Source organism: Podarcis vaucheri (genome assembly GCF_965113315.1).
Source record: "Podarcis vaucheri genome assembly, chromosome: 6".
Lineage (NCBI taxonomy): Eukaryota > Metazoa > Chordata > Lepidosauria > Squamata > Lacertidae > Podarcis > Podarcis vaucheri.
The window spans coordinates 43,616,888-43,642,071 of record NC_138764.1 but is presented as its reverse complement, the minus strand read 5'-3'; the positions used below and the strand labels follow the sequence as shown (position 1 = coordinate 43,642,071).

Below are 25,184 nucleotides of genomic sequence, written 5' to 3'. Positions count from 1 at the left end.
GCTGCGCTCAATCCGCCTCGGAGAGGATTTCCCCTCCGGTCCCATGCCTTCGTTTGGGGCATCGCTCCGGCTGAGGGAGGTGCGCGTGTGACCCATCTCTGCTGGGAGACCAAACCCAGCGAGGCAGAGTCGCGCGGAGGCGCCCAGGCAGCGCTGCCGGCTGCGAGGAGGAGCGCCAGGCAGCAGCAGGAGGCGCGGCCTCTCCTCGCCACCGCCGCCCCGCCTCTCGCCGCCCGACTCGTCCGACTCCCTCCAGGCATCTCGCGGCACACGAGGCAACGTCTCACGGCACACTCGTGTGCCGCGGAACACCGGTTGGGAAACACTGGGTTAGAGCATGGTGCTGATAACACCGAGGTCGCAGGTTCAGTCCCTGTATGGGACAGCTGCAAATTCCTGCATGGCAGGGAGCTGGACTAGATAATCCTCAACTCTACAATTCTGATTGACTCACCATGCTGAGGCCACCATGCAGCTATTGGTGGGAACTGGGCCTAAAAAGCCATTGCTCTCTCCTGTACGTTCTTTGGAGTGCCTCCGTGCTGCTGCAGCTACACTTTGGGGTCACACCCATTCTTCCCGAACCTGTCTCTCTCACCACACCCAAGTATTTAATTGCCCAAAGCTGGCTTTTTTCTGCTGAGCACTACTCACACTGCTCCCCTCCCTTCAACTCAGATACTCTCCACAAGGGCATGCCACAACTAATAAGCTTCACTGTTATCCTCATATGCAGTTTAACTGTGACTCACTTTAGAGTGGGCAGCACAGCTTTCCTTCTAAGCCTCCACACAATGTATTCATGCTAATATTCTGGCTGCGGCATTTGTTTTCTTATTGTCAAAGGCACGGGCGTTTAACAGGGAGGAGAGGACACTGTTGGGTTTTCAAATGTGCTGTGTGGAAACTGAAAGCAGCAGTCAAGGCAAGGAAGCCTCTGTTGTATACCCCCAATGTTGAAATCCTATGAATGTTTACGCAGAAGTAAGCACCACTCCCAAATATGTGTGTATATAATTGCACCCTAAATGCTGTTGCTTCCAATGCCTTTGCCAGGAACAACAGTGTTTGTTTTACTTTAGTTTGAGTTATACACCACCCTATTTTACAGACTAACAGTGCAAACCATGTATAGTCAACAATAAGTCCTATTGGGGCTTACTCCCAGGTAAGTAGGGTTAGGATTACAAAATGAGGGATTGGGGGCTTGGTGACCCAAATAGTTGCATTCTTGTGCTATACCATCGCTTGTCCATACCGGAGTTTACTGTGTGTTGGCAGCAATTTGAGTTCCCGTTTAATTTGGACAGCCCACATGATGTTACGCTCCAACGACACCTGTCTTGATGCAGACCAATACATCTACTCTCCTGGAATAATTATTTCCTTCTGACCTTAGTGTGCTGCATACACACACACCTATAGCAAGAGCAATTTTAATGGACATAAAGCAGCATTTATTTATTATTATACCTCCCCATTCTTCAAGGAGCTCAAAGTGGCATCCGTTGCTCTCCCTCTCCCCATTTTGTCCTCACAACAACCCTGGGAGGTGGGTTACTCTGAGAGACAGTGACTGGCCCAAAGTTACCCAGTGAGCTTCAGGGCTGAGTGGGGATTGAACTCTGGTCTCCCAGGTCCTAGTCTGACACTTTAACCACTACACCACACTGGCTCTTTCCAAGTGGAACTAGGGTGGTCAGATACAAAAGAGGCCATAGCTGCTGCACTTTAAATTCCCTCTTCTAAACCATGACTGACGATGAAGGAACCCTGGCCTCTTTTGTATCTGTCCATTCAGTGAGAATCTTGAAACCGAAATTGAACTATAAACAATGATGTTACATTCTGAGTCTGGTTAAAGAAGAATGTCCCGTGGTATCAAAACTAGCTAAATCATTGCAGCATGAACTTTTGCAGATAATAGCCTGTATTACCACATGGGGACAGTGCAGCTGATATTTCTTTAAAGTATAGGAAGATTTCAACCATTACTGCACTACCTGAATTACAACCCATGTGGATTTGTGAGAGAGATCAAATTACCCCGCCTTCTAAAACCAAGGAAACAAAATAATCTCAGCAAGGTTTAGGGGAAATCCAGATTTAAATGGAGAGTGGGGAGTCGTTTGCCACGTGGCTAACTGAGCCCCCAAATTATACAAAACTAGAGAACTTTTGCCTGAAAAGAAAACGATTCCATACATGATTAGACACAAATGATGCTGTTGAGTCACAGGCAAGACTTGCTGTGTTTGGCTGAACAGCAAATTACATGCTTTCCTTCCCAACTAAAAACACCTGTCCAACTAGATCACCAGGTTACTTCTGCAGGAAAAAAACAAACAAACCAAAAAATGATTCCCTTGGAGCCATCCTTGTGGCACCACGGCAATGTACTATAAGAGAAACTGGTGGCCACATCCTGTGCTTTGCCATCTGCATTGTACATGATTTAAGAGAAAACTCTCCATTTGATCTCTTGGTCACACTATTGGAGGGCGGACTTTCTTTCTCCAATTTTGCTCCACAATGCCCCACACATGCTAAGGGGCAGCAGACCAACTGAAGATCAGTTGCTGGAGAGGAATAGCAGGAAAGGGCTATTGTCTTAAGACAGGGAGCATCTTAATTTTCCCAGAGATTTGTGTAGTAGCTGGATGTGGGGTGTGTGTGTGTAAAAAGGAGATTAGGATCCCATACATGCACCATCACAAAAAGGATAAGACACAGACCTGCATGCAATTGCATAAGCTTATTTATATGCACGGATACAAATTTAGAAATACAGTCATACCTCGGAAGTCAAACAGAATCTGTCCCAGAAGGCTGTTCAACTTCCAAAATGTTTGGAAACGAAGGCACAGCTTCCAATTGGCTGCAAGAAGCTCCTGCAGCCAATTGGAAGTTGCATCGGACCTTCAGGTTCTAAATAACATTCACAAACCAGAATACTCACGTCTGGGTTTGCAGCGTTCGGGAGCCAAAACGTTCGACTCACAAGGCATTTGGGATCCAAGGTACGACTGCAATTGCTATCATTTGCATAGAAATACATCTCGCCCTATTGGGGAAGACAGTGACCTGTGTGCTTGCTCTGTCTACTGTCCAAATGCTGGCTGCTGACAGGTGGGTTCCAGACCCCATTTCCCCTTCTGAGAGTCCTTTTCTTTAATCTGAGCTTGGGACTGGATAGCCCTTCTGGTAGAGGACACCTTCAAAGAGAGGCGTTTCCGCTGACAGCCCTTCAAAAAGTGGATTATTATTCTCTGTGAAGTATGAAACATGACCACCCTAAAGGAGATGGAGGTAAGGGTGTGCGGGCGCAGGAAAGAGACAAAGTACCTAGCAGGGTCCTTGCCTTCAGGCCCTCCTAGCAGCCTCCTTCTGTGAAACATCTGGCCAACCACTGTGGGAAGCTAAACACTGGATGAGGGGGGCTTTAGGACTGATCCCAGCAGGCCTCTTCATAGGACTTCCAATTCTAGAACGTAAAGCAGTACAATGGAGTATGCAATAGAGTATATAAGTACATAAGTGATACAATTAATACATGTAAAAATTATTAATGAGACTATATTGTACTGTATTTTATTGGTTAATTTATCTCTTTCTTTCCTTTCAAATTATCCACATTCCTTTCCTTTGACATTATTTTTTTCCACTGAAAACTTTTGAGATATGCTTCTCGTCTTTATTATTTGCTTTCGGGGAAAAGAACAAAACAATGCAACGCTCATGAAAAGAGGCAGTGACTCTCATAAGGCAGGCTATTGAAACAGGGGGATTCAAACACTTGATTATACCTACAGAAGAATGGTGCTGCCATTTGGCCCCCTAGGGACTTTTGCATTTAGAGTAAAAATGTTGAATGCTCTGCACAGCAGACCCCTTTTCGGCTTTGCGAAGCAAGCGCTTAATATCTCTGAGTCATGGAACACTTAAAAAGGTATGAAGCAATTAGCCAAGCATTATGTTAAAAAGAAAATCAAGTCAAACCAGTAATATTTTTGCATGGTTGCCAGCTTTTCCTTTTTCTTTATTAGCAGAGCTGGCAGCTGCCCATCTGCAGGACAGCAGCCAAATGATCTGACAAGATGGAAAGCAAAAACCAGCCATGGCAGCAGAACATCATGTATGCAAAACAGAGGTTGCCACCAAATCCCTGTAAAGTGTGTGCATGTGAGTGAGTGAGTGAGTGAGAGATTCAAAGTGGAACATGGGTAGATAGGCTGATAAAATACAGCAGAAAGCCTTAAGCTCACTCTGTACATGAACCCCAGAATATACAGCACAGAGGGGCCCCCTCCTGAGGGTTTTTTCCTCCAGGCTGCAGCAGGGAAGGAGGAGAGGGTAACTTTTCTTCCTGCAACATGTGGTGGGATTCCAGTAATTATCACATATGCACACCCACTGGATGCAAATGGAATAAGAATAATACCACCAGCACAACTGCAGGCACCTTTAAACTCAATTTCCCAAGGTGCCAAGGCAAGGAAACTCAGCAAAGGAGCAACAGGGTGGGAAGCAGAGAGACTGCCATTTTTATTTTATTTTGGGGGGTAGTTGTTGCGCATACAACGATAGCGTGTTAGTGGCAGATTTATATGTGTGGACTTGACTGTCCACACATCGTTTCCTTCAATGGTTGTTCTGCAGTCCCTCCAAAATCTTGCAAAGCAAACAACTCCTCCAAGGCTGCGCCTGATGTCTGTCACTGGACTGAGACATTGCACATGCATCTGACATCTCCACCCTGGAGCAGCCCCCGCCCTGCCAGGCAGTATCAGCCCTGCGTGCTGCAGATAAGGCTGCAAGAGCATGGTGGGTGGATCTTATCATTTCTATAACCTTCATGATGTGCCAAGCATTTCACAGACTTTACTGTGTCGCACTCGCAACAAGCCTGTGTGACTGTTACTACCATTTTGAAAAAGGAGAGAGAGAGAGCAGTTTGACCAAGGCCAGGCAGCAAAATGCTAGCTTTGAACCCGGATCCATGTCCACAAAACTCAATCTGCCAGCCCAGGCTCAGCTCTCAGGCAAGGTCCAGCAAACCTTTTAGCCTGGGTATGTCTCTCTCAGTTCTCAGGCCAGCTCTCACCCCTTATATGGCCTGTGACCCACTGTAATCATTTGACCATTTCTGCCCTGCCCCTTTTCTTTAAAGGGCTATGTGCAACACAATAAGCACAGGGGTCCATTAGAACTTCAGAGGAGACAGCCAAATTACCTCAGAATCTCTCTTATTCTGAGTAAAACATTCCCATTTCTGTTCAAAGCTTTACATTTTTCTAAGCCCTTGGATTCACAAGTTAATTTTAGCATGTTCAGAATCCCCCACGTGTTAAGCATCCGTCCCATCTCATTGTTAAATTTCCAATACGTCAGCTTTTTAAAGAGCTACTTTCAACTGCTGCCTGTAATGTCTCATTGAAGTTACGAATGCATTTTTTAAATTTGCTTCTGTTATTTGCTTGATTGTGCTTCAGACTCCATCCCAGAATGTGTGTGTGTGTGTTCTTTCCATCTTCTAATTTTTATAGTTTTGCAGATCTAAGATGCTTTCTTTTCTCTTCAAGATTGCCAGATGTATTTATAATAGTGGTTACTTCAGAGGATAGCAGAACTATTCACATTTTTCTAGAAAAAGAGGCGCGTTCACCATGAACACCTCCCTCATTCTCTTATACAGTAATGGCAATGGCGCCCACCTGACAGGTGCTGGAACTGGGTTCCGGTGAGTTCCGGATGAAAAAAGCCTGGCACATGACCAAGTTTGACATCAGTCTCATCAGCATGGGATGGTGAGGAAGAGGAAATAAGTAGGCATGTAGATTAGAGGCTTTATGGTGCAGTGAAAAGTAGGACACATTGTGCCAGACAATGGAATGGCTCCTTTGAAATTTGACCAGAACACTGCATTCTACTGATTTCATGGTGGCTCAAGACCTTGGCAGTTGAGAATGCAAATTTATTTATCAAGACTTGGTGGGTAGCCACTGGCTAGTAAAGGCTGAAAATATGGTGCTCTGGCTAAGTCATTCTGTTATCTGGGGCATGATAACAGGGGGCTAGAAAAGAAGATGGAACTTAAAAGTCATCAACTGTAGACATGTTTACAGAATTAACCACCATTATAAATATACGGACCCATTAAAAAGTTGAGTAGCAGCTACTTCCCTCCCAAATATCCCACCTGAAACAAATCCATATAGAATTTATGGTGGGCGTACCTGAAAGTAATTAGGCACTGGGCTCAGATTGTACAATATATAAAGTATAAACTCTGCATACATCACATGTATAATAGAGTACATGTGACTACTTTGATTGCAGTTACAGTCTTACAAGGAGAACAAATCCCAATAATACAAAGGGACCCTGCTGGTCTTTTATCAACAGCAGCAAAATTTCAATTACATGATTGCTGGAAATGCAGCCGGACACCTTCCATGGAGGAATGGTTTGATGAAGTATTGAAAATACTTGATACAAGAGAATTCTTGAAAAGTGTTTCCCCTTCCTAACACATATGGACAAGAAGAAGAAGAAAATCAGAGATGTTAAGTCCCATCCTTATTCTGTAACACGAGCACCAAAGTTTCAGAATGATTTGGGGGACAGACTGAGAGACTGGTGTTCTGATATGGAGTTTGGATTTTGATATCCCGCTTTATCACTACCCGAAGGAGTCTCAAAGCGGCTAACGTTCTCCTTTCCCTTCCTCCCCCACAACAAACACTCTCTGAGGTGAGTGAGGCTGAGAGACTTCAGAGAAGTGTGACTGGCCCAAGGTCACCCAGCAGCTGCATGTGGAGGAGCGGAGACAAATCTACCACTCTTAACCACTACACCACACTGGCCCAGGGAACCCTGCTGAACCCTGAGAGAATTTGACCAGAACATTGCATTCTACTGAATGCTGAACCCTGAGAGTTAATTCTTCCAAGATGGCTCATGTCATACTAATACATAAACACGAGAACTTGGGGAAAACGCTGCTAGAGCAGACCAGTGGCCCATCTTGTTGAGCATCTCACAAATCAGATGCCTATGGGAAGCCTGAAAGCAGGACATGAGCACAACAGCACTCTCCCCTCTCTTGTCAGAAAACATGCAGTGCCAGCCCAAGGTATTTTGCTGCCTGAAGTGGAATCTACCGTAAGCAGTCCCCCAGAACCAACACTTCACAAAGTTTCCCTGCACTATTCAGATTTCAATTCCTCCTGCCTTCATCTACAGCTATTCCAGTGTGCCTCCTCCCACCATTACCGCCTGAAGCAGGTTGTTTCCTCTTGTCAGTGTGGCAAGGCTGCCTTCATTAAAGTGAAATTTCCCTCAGGTTTCGACTTTCTTTCTTCTGGAACTTTCTTTTTGTCTTGAAAATACAAAGCGTCACTCTAGCGACTTGAGGCTTTCCTGTCAACAACACCTGCGATGATTCAACTTCTTCCACCCATTTCGCCTCCTCTTGGGAATTTCACACCAATAAGCTTTAACTGTTAGAATTTTTCTGCAAATCATGCAGTGAAATATGAAATCTACATTGATCTGGGTGGTGCTGGTGGGGGGTGGATCTCTACACGTTAGAGGTTCATTGATAAGACTGATGATATTAGGAATATAACTATTGCAGGTGTAATTTTTCTTTGCTTTATAGCAGGGATGGGGATCCTTTGCCCCCCCCCCCCCGATGTTCTGGACCTGCAACTCCTACCAGTCTCACCCAACATGGCATGTGGTCAAGGATGATAGGCATTGTAGTCTAGTACCTCAGGTTGTCCACCCCTGCTTTAAAGAATTTAAAGAAGGCTGAGAATGATTTAATGTAGAACTATTTCTCGCTGGGTTGATAAACAGCTTTTGTCGGGATGTTTTTAATGTCTGATGTTTTGTTATGTATTTATATATATTTCATTCTGTGTATATGCTGTAAGCTGCCCAGAGTGGTTAGGGAAACCCAGCCACATGGGTGGGGTATAATTAGACGAAGAAGAAGAAGAAGAAGAAGAAGAAGAAGAAGAAGAAGAAGAAGAAGAAAGATGGTGAGAGTTAGAAGATTATGGTTTTATAATTAAAGAAGGTTACAAACTAGGAGGGCCAAAAGCCCTACATCTATGAGCTTCCTGGCTGAAACAGCATCTCTTAACCTGAAATAGTTCCGGAGACTATTTCTGATGAGAGATATGCAAAATGTGTCATTATTTAATTTAAACACTAGGCGGCACTGGGATTATTTGTAGCTAGATGGAGGCCCACAGTTCTTATGGCTGTTCTGTTTTTGTCTAGAAATTCTGACTAGTGTGCTCTCTAAGACTATTATTATTATTATTATTATTATTATTATTATCATCATCATCATCATCACCACCACCACCACCACCACCACCACCACCACCACCACCACCACCGTTATAACATTAATTTCCTCCCTTTGTTTCTAAGGCGCTCAATGTAGTATGCACGGTTCTCCTCTTCATTTTTTATCCTCACAACCAGGGGGGAGGGAGGCAACTGCACCCCCATCAAGTAAATCAATAAAAAAACTTAACTAACTGAGGTTCGTCCCCCCCCCCCCGTAAAGCCTGCCCCCCTAACATAAATCCTGGCTGTACCAGACAGACAACCACCATGTGATGTAGGCTAGGCTGAGTGAGAGACTGTTACTGGCCCAAGGTCACCCAGCAACCTTCATGGCTGAGTGGGGATTTGAACCCCCACCTCTGAGTGCTGCAAAGCACATTGGAAAGGGGGGGGGTTCAAAGGGAAGGCTGAGATGAGCCTGTCACCTTCAGATGCCTGCTCCTCCCAACACACACATCATGGTATAAAGTATCAATGTGACAAATAGGCATCTGGAATCACATATATCATACAGGTTAAAAGGTGTATGATAAGTTGCGTCTCCTTCTGGAGTGGCTGGTGGCACTGTTTTTCTCCATCTCTTTGTTCAATTTAATTAGTTGTACCTTACAGTGCAATCCTAAATGGGGCTGGACTGGGTGCAAAGAGGTAGATCTTCTGTCATTCCTAAAGCCCTGGACTAGCGGGAGCCGGAGTAGGTGATATTGGGAGATCTACCTTAATTTTTAACTCCAAGCAGGTTTCTTTTGCAATCTCCCCAGCTGATTCCACTAGGGGATGAATCAATAATTTACACCCACTCTAGGTTGGTGTGGATTGATTCTGGGACCTCTTCAGGTCATAATTCAACAGATTCCAGTCAACCTCACCTGCTCCTGCAGAATGCACATTTCAGAGCCCCACAACATCGCTTGTGGTTGATCTAGGCTGGCCCTATTTCCCATGGTGTCTGTGTGCTCTGTGAGAGGAGCAGCCTCCCTGTCAACAAGACAGGGCTGCTGTTCCTAACTCTGTCCATCCAGCAGATCATTTTAATATTGCTCAACGTTTGGAACTGGATTTCTCCTATTGATGTTGCAAATCCCTTCCCTAGAATGAAGTGTCCATTAGGGACAAATCTGGGGAAAACTTAAGTAACTAGGTAGGGGTGTGTGTGGGTGTGCGCAGTAATTAGCATAATGTTTCAACAGATCAATCTGGAAAGACAAAAACTAGGGTTGGAATTAATGTTCAAGACAATAATTATTAGTCTGCGAATGAAAAAAATAGCCACAAGATGGCACTAGAGATGTAGGGGAGGCACTGCAAATGTTTTGCTTCAATAATATGATGGCCCGTTTTAGCTTTTCATTTGTTTGTAACATTTTATTTTGCAGGATTTTCATGTGTGCAAAATTAGTGCACAAACAGTTTAAGTACCTAAGGTTGCCACTCTTGAAAAAAATGGAGCTGTACCACAGAGTGTTTATCTTTATGCTTTGAAAAATCACATACAGTACCGGTACTTATTGCTCTTAGGTTTGAGTTTCTGTTTTTTTACCTTTTAGTGTTGGTTGTGTTATTTGTCCTGTGATGTGCTTTTCAGAAATTGGTTGCACTTGAATTCTATTATCTAGAAGTGAAGTGTGTACGGGCAACAGCAGAGAGAGCAGAACCGTGCAGCGATTAAATTTCCAATAGTGCCGAACACTAATCCTTGGTGTTAGAACACGAGTGTTGCAACTACACAAGAATGTCTTCCTGTCGTTTGGGAAAACGTTGAAGCTGTTTGTAAATCCACAACTGGTTTTCTATCCTGTAGGAAGGAAGCCCTTAAAAAACACACTGGGCCTTTTTTTTTTTTAATCAATATGCTCCCACCCCACCCCAATAATTTAGCTGTCTTGTTGGCTTGTTTGAATGCCTTGCAAGTTTCTTTAGGCTGCAGTCCTATGAGTGAGCTCTGTTGACTTACTTCTGAGTAGACATGTATACAGAGATTGTGCTGTTTGTCCCACAGGCGCCAACCCTGAGCCAGCCTCAGCCCTTGCCCTTTGCACACTTGACTGACTTTTACCCAGCTGCAGAGTGCTTAGCACTTAGTAAGCTCAACTGTCTGACCAGCCAAGGGATAAAATACAAACATGTTTGCTCTGAAAACAAGAATATGCACATCCATACCCTTACAGATTTTTTGGACAGATGACTTGTGCCATCTGCTCATCCACATCTTTATTTAAATCTGTTCAAGGGTCTGTCTTTCCTATATTCCCATCCACTTTCAGGGATCACTTTATTTTTGAAATCCCTTCCACAATCTGTGACATCTTTGCAAATCACACCTTCCTTGCAGAGGTGCCAACTTTTCAGCTGACCCCTGTAGCCCTCCCTTCAACAAATATTTTTATCAACAGCAATTAGAAGGTGATGATGTTTACTTCCACACCAGGGCAAGAGACAGGAGAAGGACAGGCCTCTTCCTTCTTGATGCCATTACCTGATCTGCTGTGATGTCACAGCAATGTCAGAGGTCCTCTGGTCCCCATTGCCTTGACTGCTCTCTTCTCATGTGCTGCTTCCACTTCAGCTCTACGAAGGCATTGCTTTTCTGCAATAATCTGAAAACCAAATCAAAACCATTGTTCCATATGACTCAACACAGAACGAGTAGAAGTTATATTGCTTGATTTTATATTGCTCTAATGTTTCCATATGAATTGTTGCATGATTAGTTTGATTTCATGACCCATCTGCGCTGTATATTTATAGCAGCATCATACCCCTTTAAGCATGGCTTCCTGGGAGCTGTGGTTTGTTAAGGGTGCTGAGAGTTTCCTTCAAAGAGCAATAGTTCTCAAGAGTTCCCTGGAAAGAGGGACTGACTGCTAAATAGCTCACCAGTACTATATCTCTGTGGGGGGAAATGGAGGTTACCTAACATCTCTCCACCTCCAAAAGCTCAATAACAGATTTACACTTTGGGAATATGTTCCATGTAGGTGGGGACTTTTAATTTCTGGCTTTCTCTTGTTCCTCCACTGCCTTTTTAAACTGTAAAATGGTGCTGCTTGGATGCTAGCCAATTAAGATAAGCTTTAATGGTTCAATTAAAGAAATCTTAGTCAGTACATCACCAAATTGATTGATTAAATTCCCACAAATTGTGCATCTGCAGAAAAATCAATAATCCTCATTTAAAATGCGACGGTCCCCCCTCCTTGACAAAAAAGGGCTTTTACAGGCTTCCCCAAAGTGAGGGATCTAGGAATAAGGTGCAATTACTACCCCCCCCCCAATTGTTTCATTATAGCAACCCATGTTGCTATAATAAGCCTAAGTGATAGACTACAGTCCAGCCCGGGCTGTGATATACAATAAATCGTGAGCAAACCACATGGAAGAGGTATGTCTTTAGGGCCTTCCAAAAGGCTTGAAGCATGGGAAACCACCACTGATCCAGCGCAGGAAGTCCCAAGGCTATGAGGCCACCACAGAAAAGGCCCTCTCCCTTTTTCCACCAGGAGACCTATCTTCATCATAGAGCGAAGGAAGCCTGGATCCTTGATGGGCCCAGCATGCTATTTCCACGCCTCTGTGGCTCTGATAGCAAGGTAGTTGAGTTCATGCCTGAGGATCCTTTCACCTTGCCCAAACCTGCTTGTCCCCACATGGAGTGGCTTTACCCTGCTGGACCACAGCCTAAACTCCCGTGTTGCCTACTGGGCCAGGGGTCGAGGCCATGAAGAGCTGGGAATTCGTTTGGCTGGCTTGGGGAGGGGAAGCCACATATAACCGGGGTGGAGGAATGTTTCATTTGACTGAGAGAATTTTAGTATATTGACTTGCAGCCCTATAACTATTTATTGATCACACTCAAGCCTATTCTTGCTTTAGAAATTTGAACGGCTTCCTAGCAGATCTCCCACCCATTAGCTGGATCCAGTCCAGACCTCCTTAGCTTCACCACACTACTATAGGATTGGTGTTCCCAGACCAGGCCCTTGGCTCAAATCCCGGCAAAACATCTGCTGCCATAGGTAATCTGACCCCAAAGATCAGACATTTTTGACGCTGTATTAAGTAGCCGTGATAAGAGGAAGGCAGCAGCTAAGGCCGGGGAGGGGGGCCTGAGCAGTGCTGGTGCCATCCACTAGAACTGCCAACTTTAGAGCTCTTGTGCTTTTCAGAGCAGGCAAAAATTCAACAGGTGTAGCAGGCTTTCACAGTAGGCAGAGGAAGCAACAAGGGCAACATTTCTGGCTGTTGTGAAGCTGCAAACCTTGAGTATATGGGTTTCATTTAACTAGTGCTCCTTGCCAGAGCTCATGAAAGCAAATCCTCTGGCCAAGGAGATTAGCTATGGCAAGCAGTCCTGGCTTAAGTTAAGCCCTGGACATGAGTTGGGGGCAGAAAGGTGAATATGGCTTCCCCCCACTCAAATGAGCAGCTGCAAGGTCTCTCTATCTTTCTCTGTCTCTCCCCCACACAGAGAGACACAGAAAAAGGAAAGTGTGTCTTATCTCCAAAGTAGAAGCCGTGCTTGTGTTTTATTGTGGGTGTATTCTTCAACTCTTCTTGACACAACAACAGTGCATTAGTGGCAAATTCTTTCTGCTTTATCACTTGTTATGCGGCGCTTCCCCAATCCTACCACATTTTGCTGTCCGGAGGAGTTGCAGCACAATAAATGTAGGACGACAAAGAGAAAAACAAAAGCCCCTCAGACTCAGAACATTGTGGCAAGAAAAGTTATGGAACTTCCGAAGGAAGTTGCAGGGTCTGCACTGATTGGAAATGAAGTAGTATGATCACCCCAAAACGTCTGCAGGCACAAACAATATTGAAAGAAGATCATAAGCACATATAATCATAATTTTAAAAAGGATGCTTGGAGGACTCCTGTTCTGTTTCTGGGTAGAGGCCAGTTCAGGTGAAATTCTGTCTTAAAACAGTTAGGTTACTTGCATACGATGCATATAATCCTGGGAACCGTATTATGTTGAGAGTGTTGGTTGTGGTAGCTCTATGAGAGGCAAACTCTAGCTCCTGGGGGGGTCTCTGGAGAAAGTCATGTGCTTTAATTGTATGACGTGGGTGTGATCTTAAAGGCACAGCATCTGCTTCCAGCCCTTCAGCAACATCCTAGCACACCTCATGGGGCGATGGAAGGGGAATCAGCCCTAGGAGGTCTCACTTGAGCCAGAGATCCCAGTCCTCGACTAGGGTGGGCAGGTGAAAAAGAGGACAGGGCAGCGCAAAAGAGGGAATTGCACCTGGTGAAATTCCCTCTTCTACACAACTACCAAAGGTGCAGGGAGCCCAGCTCTCTTTTTCACTCGGCTACCTTACCCAGGACATAGGTTTAGAGGGATGGGGGTTCACGGCAGCATAGTGGGGGTCCTGAGCAAGTGATTTTCCATTTCAGTTCCCATCTGTGAAATGAGAGCAACGATTTTTACCTAATGTAGGAGGCTATTAGGAGGAGGGAAAACACAAGCAGGATAATAAAGCACTTTGCAAAAATCAACGCTTCAATCCTATGCACACCAACCCGGGAGGAAGTCTTGTTGAGCTCAGCAGGAACTTGCACCTGAGCAAACATACTTTGGGCCTTGCTGCACTTTACAGTATCTCTCTAGGTTTCCCTGCCGTTTCTCTTCAGAAAACTTTAAAGCTTCATCCAGACGTCAGGAAGTTGCTTTGGCAGGAGTGAGCAACACACTCTTTGTCCTGCACGACTCAAAGATGTCCTCATTCCACACAGGCAAAAAAAAAAAATGCTCTTGCCTCCCTTTCCCATCCCAGCAGGCCTTTTGAGCAGCAGTTTCCCATGTTGTTTTGTTTGCCTTGATAATCTAGCTGGAGGTGGGGGCTGACACAGACAAACAGCACCCAGCCCTTTTCAAAACACGCTGGTAGGTGGCTGCAGTTCACGAGAAACATTTTGTGTCAAGATCACCACAGGGGAAAAATATCAAATGGCAGAGGACAAGGATATTCTGTCAGCCTTTGTGCAAAACTGTGTTACTTTTTCCCAAGGCTTCAGCAGCTAAAAAGGGTGGACCAGCAAGCAGCACGAGAGGAATGCCTTGTCTCCAATGGGTGCCGCTTGTGGGATGTGAAAGGATATTGTTCAATGGGCCAAGAGCTCTACTGGAAACACTGTACCAGATGACCTTTCAGGAACATGAATAAACATTCTGCTTAGAAAAGAAGGAGAAAAACTTTGCAAGCTACAACTTGGAACCATATAATCCAGGCTCCACCCCAGATTGTGGATAGTGGAGAACAAAATATCACTGCAAACAGCAGTGCCATTTTTAGTTCCTTTCTCTTTAACGGCGGACACTTTGGGTGCCACAGGAATTAAGGAAGTGGCAATAACTAACTGCCTGTTATAGTTTAACTTTCTTTCCTTTTTTTGCCTGCCTGATCAGGACAACCAAAATACCCAACCGTTTTTTGTCCTTGAAAAACGTACCAGGAAGTGCAGGTTTGCTTCAGCTTTGTACAGTCACTCCCTTCCAGGAAAAGCAGAGACTCTGCTTCTGCCAAGTCAGTCTTGCTCTTGCCTCATTAAGTTCCTGAGCAACCTTTTCCGAGTATCTGCTGTGGTTTCTCCCCTCTCTCTTTCTGCAGAGGCCAATTATAAGCAAAGGCTTCAATGGCAATTGGAGGTTGCAGAGCAGTGCAGATCGCAGAGGCCAAAATACTGCAAGCACTTATGTAAGCTTCGTTCTGTCGAAAGCTGTCAGTTTATGCTCCTCACCAACCTTCCATAAGGAGCAAATTAGATATGGCAGGGGTCAGCAACCTTTTTCAGCCAGGGACAGGTCCCTCAGACCACGTGGCGGGCCAGACTATATTTTTTTGAGGGGGGATGAATGAATTCCTATGCCCCACAAAGAACCCAGAGATGCATTTTAAATAAAAGGACTCATTCTACTCATGTAAAAACATGCTGATTCCCGGACTGTTTGCAGGCCAGATTGAGAAGGCAATTGGGCAGGATCCGGCCACCGGGCATACCCCTGAGATATGGCATTTACCTTGCATCTATGCAAAGATGCACTTGGGTTGCAATCCTAACTATGCCTGCTCAGAATTCAACTGCTACTGAATTCAGTGGGACTTATTCCCAGGTAAGCGGAGTTAGGATTGCAGCCTTAATGCCGCTTATGCGATGGCCCTGTGCGCGCGCGCCGTTGTCCAACATTTTGTCAGTAAAATTATCCGCATCCACCCTGGTAGCTCTTGTCTTATATTCTGCTGCATTAAAGGTGCAGATTTCGGATGGCCATGTGAATGAAGACGACACCCATCTGCTGAAATCCCTTCTGGATAACTATTAAAGGTGCAGAAGCTTTGTCCTGTTTTCCATCTAGCTCCCTCCCCCTCCAATTTTGGGGGTCCCAGCACTGGTGGGAGGAGACAGCTCTCCCTATGTTTCAGCACTGGGCCAAACCTCTCCCAGCTCGAAGGATTCATCCTTCTGAGAATTTCACAGAATGACAAATTCCACCCAGTTCAATTTTTCATGTCTTTGATGCACTCTAATGAGAACAACCGGAGAGAGGGAGTTCAGTCAGCCCAAAGCATTTCACTGCCTGAACTGAAGGACAAGATGTCTCTCCCACTCCCAATTCATGTGCAGAATCCAGCCATCCTGGCAGGTGAATCTCATTTCAAAACTTATTTCAGCATCTTATTTCAACATTCGCAGATATTGCAGCCATGTGCAGACCAAAACAAGATTAACACATTCTTTTGCCTTGCTCTTTCAATAGACACGACACCGTTCATCACCACTCAGCTATGTATGTAACTTGCTGGGCCAGACACACTCTCAGCCTGACCTATTTCACAGGGTTCTTGTGTGGATAAAATGGGGGAACACAGGGAAATGCCTTTCACCAAGTCAGACCAGTGCTCAATACCGTCAGACGGGCAGTGGCTGGTTCGAGGCAGGAGTCCTCCCCAGCCGTATTGGGCATGAGGATTGATCTTGAGACCTTTTTGCGCGCAAAGTAGCTGCTCTGTCCCTGAACTATGGCCCTTTGGAACCTTGCCTTGAGTTTCTAGGGGGATATAAGTAAGATAGCATTATACTTGCAATGCTAAGTGACTAGTAAGGGGAAGTATCCAGTGGCCGAGGGGTCGAGTTGTAGGGTCTGAGTTGCCTTGCACAAAAATGCTGCTTTAGTTGCCGCAGCACAAGCCTTTGTTTACACCACAGCCACTGAAGCAACACTATACAACTGGCCTGTTGAGATGCCACTCAGTTAAGGGAGGACAGAGCAAACTGTGCAGGCCTAAACGGGTCAAACCCTTTGGATTCCCAGCCTTGCAGGGCCCCTCCCAGCCCCTCATATGCCGTGACCTTTTCCAGCCCTTGCTCTGCAGGTTCTTGTGTGCATGCTGACCACAGGGCTTAGTCGCCAAGCTCAGTGCGGTGGTCCTCCCTCATAAGCAGCGCAGAGGGTAAACAAACAAGCGGCAGAAATTATACTGTGGAGCGCCCTGGACTGGTTGCTCCCCAGCACTCTGCACGGAGCAGATCTTTGCAAGCGACGGCAGTTCATGGCGTAAACAAGCCTCCCCAGTGGACTGCCTTGACCCAGACTTTGAGGAAAGCAGCTGGCCAACTGCCCGTGCTCTCATGTTCAGCCACATGGCTCAGGAGCAGCCAAACAGGCAGAGAGGGTTGCATTTTCCCAGCTGTGTGATCCACTCGCTACGCTTGGCCAAGAATCCGCATGCAAGCCCAGCGAGGAGAAGAAAGGAAGCAGCAGCTCCAGCTCCATTGTGCTCCCCCTGCAATAGAAACCAAGACTCTGCAGGTTGCCAGATGTCTCTTTATTTTAATAGGCATTTGTAATGCTTGAGAGCTGGTTTCTCTTCCAGAATATTACAGCAATTATTGCTGCAAGATCTTTCTGGTTCAGTCAGTCTGCCAGTCTGCAGAGAGAAGGATAATATCAGTCTGGGGGCTTGGGTCTAGCCTGTTGGCCTCAGTTGCTCACCCCAACCCCCCTGTCATAAACCTTAGCGCCTATCTAGGTATCCTTTATATTGCACATGTATGATTATTTATGCTCATGATGGCTATAGGAAACCCCACTTTCAACACCGTTTGAGCCTGCTAAAGTTTCAAGATAGACATACTGCTTCATTTCCATCAGCACCTGTTGCGTAGCTTCTTGATGAAATTCTAGGGCCTCTGAAGACATATTTTTTTATTCCTGATTCTATGTGCTCATGATGGTATCAGGCCAGTCCAATGCATTCCCAGTTTCAATGCTGTTTGCATCTGAAACTGTTTTGGAGTAATCGCATGGCTTCCGTTCCAGTCAGTGCATATCCCGTAACTTGTCGCCGAAATTCTGTAACTTTTTGTTACCACACATGTTCTGGTTTTGTGTTTTGTTTTGTTTTTAATCTTTTTGGCCTGCTTTTCATAGAATGGTAGTATTGTAGAGTTGGAAGGGAACCAGAGGATCATCTAATCCGACCCCATGCATTGCAGGAATCTCAACATGCGGTTCCCCATCCAACTGGAAACCATACCGGACCCTGCTCAGCTTTGCAAGCTATGCTAGGTACTGCTGTGCCACTAGGAGGACATAGCGCTATAGTTCAAGACTGCACCTCCAGACAGCAACAATGCAGTAACATCGTGGAAGCATCGCAGAAAAAATTATGAAGAGAAATGATGTGTGGACAGTCCAGTATAAACCCACTGCTGATGCACTATTATTGCATCAACTACATTGTGCAAAATGCACCTGCCAAAAAACAACATTCTGGAGTGGCCCATTATGCACACCCCTTAATTACCCCCTTGGCTTTCTACTTCTCACCCTGTGCACAGCCAATTATGTTCTAAGAGGGGTCCAACTCATTCTCGCCCTGACAGCTCCCCATTGCTCAATATGCCCTTTGAGTAAAGGCAGCATTCCCCCTCTAGCAAGGCTTCCTTCCTGGGCAGTGAAGCTCCTGGCAGCAGCTCCCGTGCATTGCCAAGCAAACAAAATGTCCTTAGGGCATTTTATTCAAGCTATGCCATGACGATGCTTATTCCTTGGAAATCCAGTGAGGTCATAGCCGCTGGAAATGTCCAGCAACAACTTGGTTACGGATTATTTATTTACCATCAAGCTGTAGTTATTGATTTCAGGATTTTGCATGAGCCAGGGTTACTGTGAGCAATGTAAGAATGGAGGGGAAAGTATAATAAATTCCTATGTTTTCCTGACTTCTGTTTCTTGTGAGCCGCAGGGCTACTGGGCAGGGATTGGGCTGCTAACATGCCTAGGACACGGCAGGAAAGATACAAATGCTAATAGCCAGTAGCGTGGTAACTGGACAGTGTAGTGTACTGGTTAGAGTGTTGGGTTAGGACCCGGGAGATCAGGGTTTGAATCCTCACTGAGCCTTGAAGCTCACTTACTGAGTGACTTTGGGCCAGCCCCTGCTATCCTATCTCACAGGGTGGTTGTGATGGTAAAATGGGGAGAGTGAGAGGTTTGTACACCAGTTTGAGCTCCTTGGAGGAAAAGATAGGTTATACTGTATAATTGCATGGCATAGTGTAACTTTACTTTTTTATTATTAAAATAAATAAAATAACCACCCTGGGTTACTTTGTGAGGCTGAGATGTAAAAATAAATAAAAACATTTTGTATTGGTTGAATTCGGAAAAAAAGAATATTGCAACCTAGACGCTAAAAAAAATAGAACAAGCCCCAACATTGGAGGACGGGGTGGGCTGTATTAAATTTCCTCTCTGGGACCCTGCAGAAAATATCCATTCTTTCCTCTTTTGTATGGACATGTTTATATAGGAGTGGAGCACAAGGCTTTTACGCTGCTGTGACGTGTCTAAAAGAGGGAAACTGTGCGGTTGGGGCAAAGCTGTAGAGTCAACAACAGGAAGGATGCAGTACGGTGACTGCAACACGGGATATAGTCGAGAACTCATGGCGTGGAAGAAACTGGGCTGGCAGCAATTGCATCAGTAAGGAGGGTTTTTTTTGCAGGTAGGTGGGGAGGAATAACCCATGAAACAGGAAGAGAAACAGACAGAACTCATTGTCCCCAGTAAAGAAAATAAATAACAGCTCCCTTGTACTCTGTAGGTATCTAATGCGTCAAGACTTCAAGAGTGAGCTTTCAGAGATCTTGCTTCAAAACCAAGTTGCACCTTTGCATCTTGTATGTTTAATACCACTTTTCTGTTAGTCAAATAGTTCATTTCTAATTGCTTGCTCGATTCATTAGGCAAGCCAAGACATAACCTAAGAAAGGGGTCGCCCAAATAGCATGGAAACTTCACATACATTTCCTCAGACATGATTTTCTTCTGGCAGTTTCTCTCTACCCCCACCCCCCACAAGCGTAATTTCTCACAGAACAAAAGAGGGTTTCCAGGCCTCATGAAGAAGGGAGCTGTTGCTGCTGCTTCCACTAGTGCACACTGCTCTCAGGGAAAACCCACACTAGTTGAAAAATTTCCTTCCTGCAAAATGACAGGCCTGCAGTTTACTGACTGTGGAAATCTAAGATCAATGAAGGAAAGAAGATAGCAAGTTCCTGTTGGCCAAAATGAATAGTGTCATCAACAGCCCATCTGGGACATTCCCTTTCTTTTTAGCCCTCCCACACTGACTGCCCATTTCTCTGGTAAACTGTCTAAGAATACCAAGGTTGCAGATTTTTTGGGGGTGATTTTTTTTTCTTAAAAAATGTTGAGGGGTACTCTCATTTTCCTACTCATATTGAAATACTGCCTCTCAATGAGGCCAAACTTAGGGTCACAAAATGCTCAGGGGTATGCGGACCCCTGTGTCCCCCCCAGAAAAAAGCACTGGTTGCAGGTTTGATCCCATTTGGGACAGCTGCATGTTCCTGCATTGCAGGAAGTTGGACTAGATGAGCCTCAGGATTCCTTCCGACTCTACAATACTATGGTTCTATGATTCTAAGAAATGGAGCCTTCCCATTAACATCTGCATAGCAGCATACAGATGTGTGTGTGTGTGTGTGTGAATGAACTCTTGTTCACCTCTGTACAGTACAAGACACTTCTGAAGACTCTCATGCCAGTGTTTGATCTACAAATCTAAAATACGCTTCATGCTTTTTATAGGTATCTAGGAATGTAGCAATTGCTTGCTCAAATGCTTCTGGAAACAGAACAGGCGTGACGTGAAGTCTGAATGAATTTGGCTCACAATGAAAATAGGAAAAAGAAACACTGGTTTGCAGTATCTGCCTTGTTCAGTCATCACTGTTACTAAACTGGTTTCCATTATCGGCTCCTCTGCCAACGTGACTGTTATGTACAGTTATACCTCGGGATGAATACGCTTCGGGTTAAGCATTTTTGGGTTGTGCTCTGCGGCGACCCGGAAGTAACGGAGTGCGTTACTTCCGGGTTTCGCTGTGTGCGCATGTGCAGACTGTCAAAATGATGTCACGTGCATGCGCAGAAGCGCCAAAATGTGACCCGCAGATGCGCAGACACGGGTTACGTTCACTTCGGGTTGCGAATGGGCTCCGGAACGGATCCCGTTTGCATCCTGAGGTACCACTGTACTAAGCTTGGATCCTAGACCAATAGGCAAGTAGGATCCTAGAATGCAACAACTGATTGGCATGCAGGAAAAGACCAATCAGGCTCCAGGAGGGAAGCAGAATCAGCCACTCAGCCTGGACTCATTGTGTAAATAATGTATATAAAAGCCTGAGGTTTGGGGGGCAATTGATTCACTTTTTTACAAGCTGCAATAAAGAGCATGAAATCACTACAGGACTCCAAGTGTATTTCAGTGACATTCCCTCTTGGAGCAGATAGTGGTTTGGGGGCACAGTTTAATGGGGGCATGAAGCAAGGCTTAAAGATTCAAGCCATAGTTTCCTCACCCCTGAATTAGCCTGATTCACAAAAGCCCTGAAGAATATAATATGATGGACCAGATCCTCTTGGCCATGGTGATTAAGGTTTGGCCAGCTTGACGTTCTAGTTTCTATTTTTAACTCTTATGTTGAGCAGTCCACAAAAGTGGGAGATGGCTGGGTTGTATCTGTGTATGCTGTGTTGTGTCTTGCTAGTTAGCATGAGAAGGGGCTAAGTCCACAGAGCTGTACTGCTGATAGGCAGCTAGTCAAACCACAGAAATACAACTGGTAGAGAGGGCTCTGTGTGATGTCATTTTCCCTCCTCTCCTAGAATGGAAGGAGCATAGAATACTTCCTGTTCCCCTCTCTCTTCCTTTGACCAGCATTGTATACAGACATGCCTCCGCCTGCTCCAGTTTTAGGCCCATGCCTGAAGCTGGTTATACTGTAAATAAAAATATTTTGCCTGCGTAGTTTTTACTGCTGCCATTGTTGTGAGCCAATGCATAATTATAAAGTAAGTAAATCTTATTTTTAAACTTACTTTACAAGCTCTTGCCTGATTCTTTGTTAAGCGGGGTAAGAAGGGGGGGGGAACCAGCTTACTTCATTAGCTGGACTTGCTCAAAGCAAGGCTTTACAGCCTAATTCCTTTTAATTCTGCTGCCAACAAGGATGGAATTTTGAAACTCTGTTCAACCCACACACGTGGGAGCCTGGAGGGATAAGTTGCAATTAATATATCCTCTCCTACCCATGCCATAATTGACACATTGCTAGTGAATAAGTATGTTGACATGCTTTTGTTTTTAGGAGGCCACAGTGGAGCTAGAGGTCTAGTGCTCTTTTCATACATTGAATGTCTAGGATGGTATGAACTGATCCAGTTTAGTAAGAACATACTACTAACTATGGTCTACCTAAAAGCTTCCCAAGTTCCTGACTGAGTGCCTTTAGCACACACCAGGATGACGCAACCCGGAAGGAAAGGTATCCTCTTGCTCAGGATCATTGCATATTTCTGCTGCCTGTAAATAAGCCTGCAATTCCACCAATCTGCAGTGCCAAAAGTGCAAGGGCCACTAGGAACGAGCCAGGTCGCTTTGGTGACACGGAGCAACGACACGGATGAGAATGCGTTTGCCCACATGCTGAATTGATGTGTGTCTGTTTTATTTCTAAAATACAGCAACTGTTTCACCATGAATTCAGTGTACACAGCAAGAAACAACAACCCACCAACCCTAAATGGCAGATAGTCATAGAGATGCTAAAATCAATCAATCAATCATAATACAGCAGAATGGCATATCATAATTCACAGTCAGAGCCCTTTCACTACTACAAATCAACCACAGTTAGGCATCATACCTGAGATTTGCTGAAGGGGCAACTTCCAAGCTTGGTCGCTCACTCTAATTTTTGGAAATGAAGCACAGGATGTGAACACCAGACGACTTTTCTTCCCCATCCTTGAAAGTCAAAGCAGATGCCTTTAGCCTATGGGAATAGAGGGTATATTACGCAGGGCTGCTATGCACTCCGCAATTCTGCAGGAGTGCAGAATAAGTGTTTTTGTTTTTTCTTCTTTTCTATCCTGCCTTTCCTCCAAAGAGTTTAGGAACGTGTACATGGTTCCCCACAACTTTATATTCACAATAACCCTGCAGGGTAGGTCAGGCTGAGAGATAGTGATTTGTTGAAGGTCACCCAGTGAGGTTTATGGCTTTATGGAATTTGAAAGCTGGATCTGCTTGGTTTCTGATTTGACACTCGCCTTCTGCGCCACACTGCAGGCTGATAAACCTCAACTTGCATTTAAAACTGAAACAAAACCCTAGCCCTGATGGCTGTGAAGATAAGGTATGCTTGGAAGTGTGTAAACAGAGGTGGCTGAACAAGATTCCCAGGAGCTGGGGCAGGGCTTCAGTGCCATGAACAGCTCCTTGTCTGTTCTGCAACTAGAAAAACCAGAATAAGTTATGCACAACAGTCAAAATTTTAGAAAAAGTTCTGAAAAATAAGATAAACAATGCAAATTCTGAACTTGCATAATTTATATGGATAAGAGAATCCTAATGTTCTTGGTGCAACATTTGGATTGTCCATTAATACAATTCTACAAGTTTTTGGACAGGGGAACTATCCTTGGAATTGCTGATGGCTTCACCTTTCTTGAGTTAGAAGTAAGAGGAACATCAGAAAGCATGAGATTTATTATCACAGCATATTTGTTTTACGCAAACCACACACAATTTGCATAAATTTCAAGAGCATTTTGAGGCTCTCCCATCGAGCGGATGCAAACAACTTCCCAAAATAGCTTGGAAAACCAGTTTAGTTTTCTTTCTTTCTCTTTCTTTCTTTCATTTCTATACCGCCTTTCATCCAAGGATCCCAGGGCAGTTTACATTATAAAAGCACAAAAATACATAATATAGTAACAAACAAACAATACTGTTCCCTCCCGAACAATAGTTGGGTTTTTTTTTAGAAGCCCAGTTTATAAATGACAAGGAACTTTGCGCAATTTATTCTTGACATAGTTACTGTTCAAACAGCTTCCCTTACACAATTTACTATTTCCCCCTCCACCCCGCCCACAGAGCTCAAACAGATGGCTCTTGCTTTGACACGCAAGAAGCTTTTTCACTTTTAATGCACCTCTTCTGTTAGTCTACCTAGCTTAATGAAGCATGTGTGATTCTGACGGTTATACAAAGGGTGGCATAAGCCATCTAAGGACTCAGGTTTTGTACCTGTGCAGGCCCCCTCTTTTTCACTTCCCACAAAAATCTGTAATTGCTAATCACTCTCTTAAAATTTCTTTCTGAAAAGAAAAGACATATACCTCTTCTCATATATATAAAATGTAACACCTCTGTCTGGCCTCAGTTTTGTAAATACATGGGGGTTTTCCTCCCCCCATCAGGACTGCAAAGCCGTCAGTAAATTATCCAGACAAAATTACCTCAGCAAGCACTCCGCTTGCGGGGGAATTGGTGTTTGCCCATACTTGAAACCACTAAGTCAAGTTGCTGGTCAATTGCTACTCTTCATTCAGCAAGTGCAGCTCTCATGGCTGTTTTGCTCTGGAGATGGCAGTTGTGCTAGTATAATTAGTGATAATGCCCATAATATAACAGGGGACGTCAACAGTTCCATTTCTGCCTCCTGCACCATTTTGAAATCCATTCCCGTCAACAGTCTCGATTCGACTGGGACACCCTGGAATGACAGAAGCTACCCTGGCTTCGACTTGGATGTCCCATTTTCAGTGCTGAGCTCTTGCATGAGTCAGCTGGCTCCCATGTGAGTTCGGCACTAAAAGATGTGTCTTTCGCACTAAAGAAGGCACCCGAGCTGGAACCCATGGAGGGGGAGCTGCTGCTGGTGCAGGCCAGGCCCAGAGGCTACGCTGCCTCCTCCTGACGCCACCCCTGCTGAAGGAGGAGAAAAAAGCCAATGAAAATGAGGATGATGAGGATGGGGACGGGGAAGAGGAAGAGGAGGAGGTGTGGTGCTTGCTGAGGAAGCTGCTTCCAGTAATGGAGGAAGGGGCTGGGGTAGGGCAGCCCCAGCTGGCTCACACAGGAGTGTGGTAGCGAAAGATGCAAGTCCCGATTTTGATTGGCAGAATGTTGGAGGATACAGAAATCCCCACCAGTTTTGATCTTCTCCTCTGCTTTTTATTTCTCCTTGTCAAATTTATTCCCTAGAGGCCTTGAATGTATTCTCTCCAATGCATGCTTCCTACAATTAAAACTGAAGCACTCACAGGTCTCCCACACACTTCCATTATGTGAACGCTGCATGATACAACAGGCACAAACAGCTTCACAAGTAACCAGGGTTCTTTTTATTTAATTTATGCAACTTCCCGCTTATAGCAGCTCCACCATTTCCAGGCTCAGTTCAAAAGGCTGCTTACCTTCAA

At 45.0% G+C, this 25,184-nt stretch overlaps 1 long non-coding RNA gene across 2 annotated transcripts in view; it reads right to left on the bottom strand.

The window, feature by feature from the left end:
- Positions 1 to 3,321: 3,321 nt before the first annotated feature.
- Positions 3,322 to 25,184, bottom strand: part of LOC309534861 — a 37,283-nt gene continuing 15,420 nt past the window's right edge. The window contains exons 3-5 of one of the 2 annotated variants that reach the window (XR_014220899.1): positions 22,619 to 22,747; positions 10,844 to 10,964; positions 3,322 to 3,484 (exon numbers count right to left, since the gene is read on the bottom strand). This is a non-coding gene — a long non-coding RNA (uncharacterized lncRNA). Of the gene's footprint in view, positions 3,485 to 10,843; positions 10,965 to 16,691; positions 17,305 to 22,618; positions 22,748 to 25,184 lie in introns of those variants that run through there. The other variant, XR_014220900.1, reaches the window with a different exon arrangement.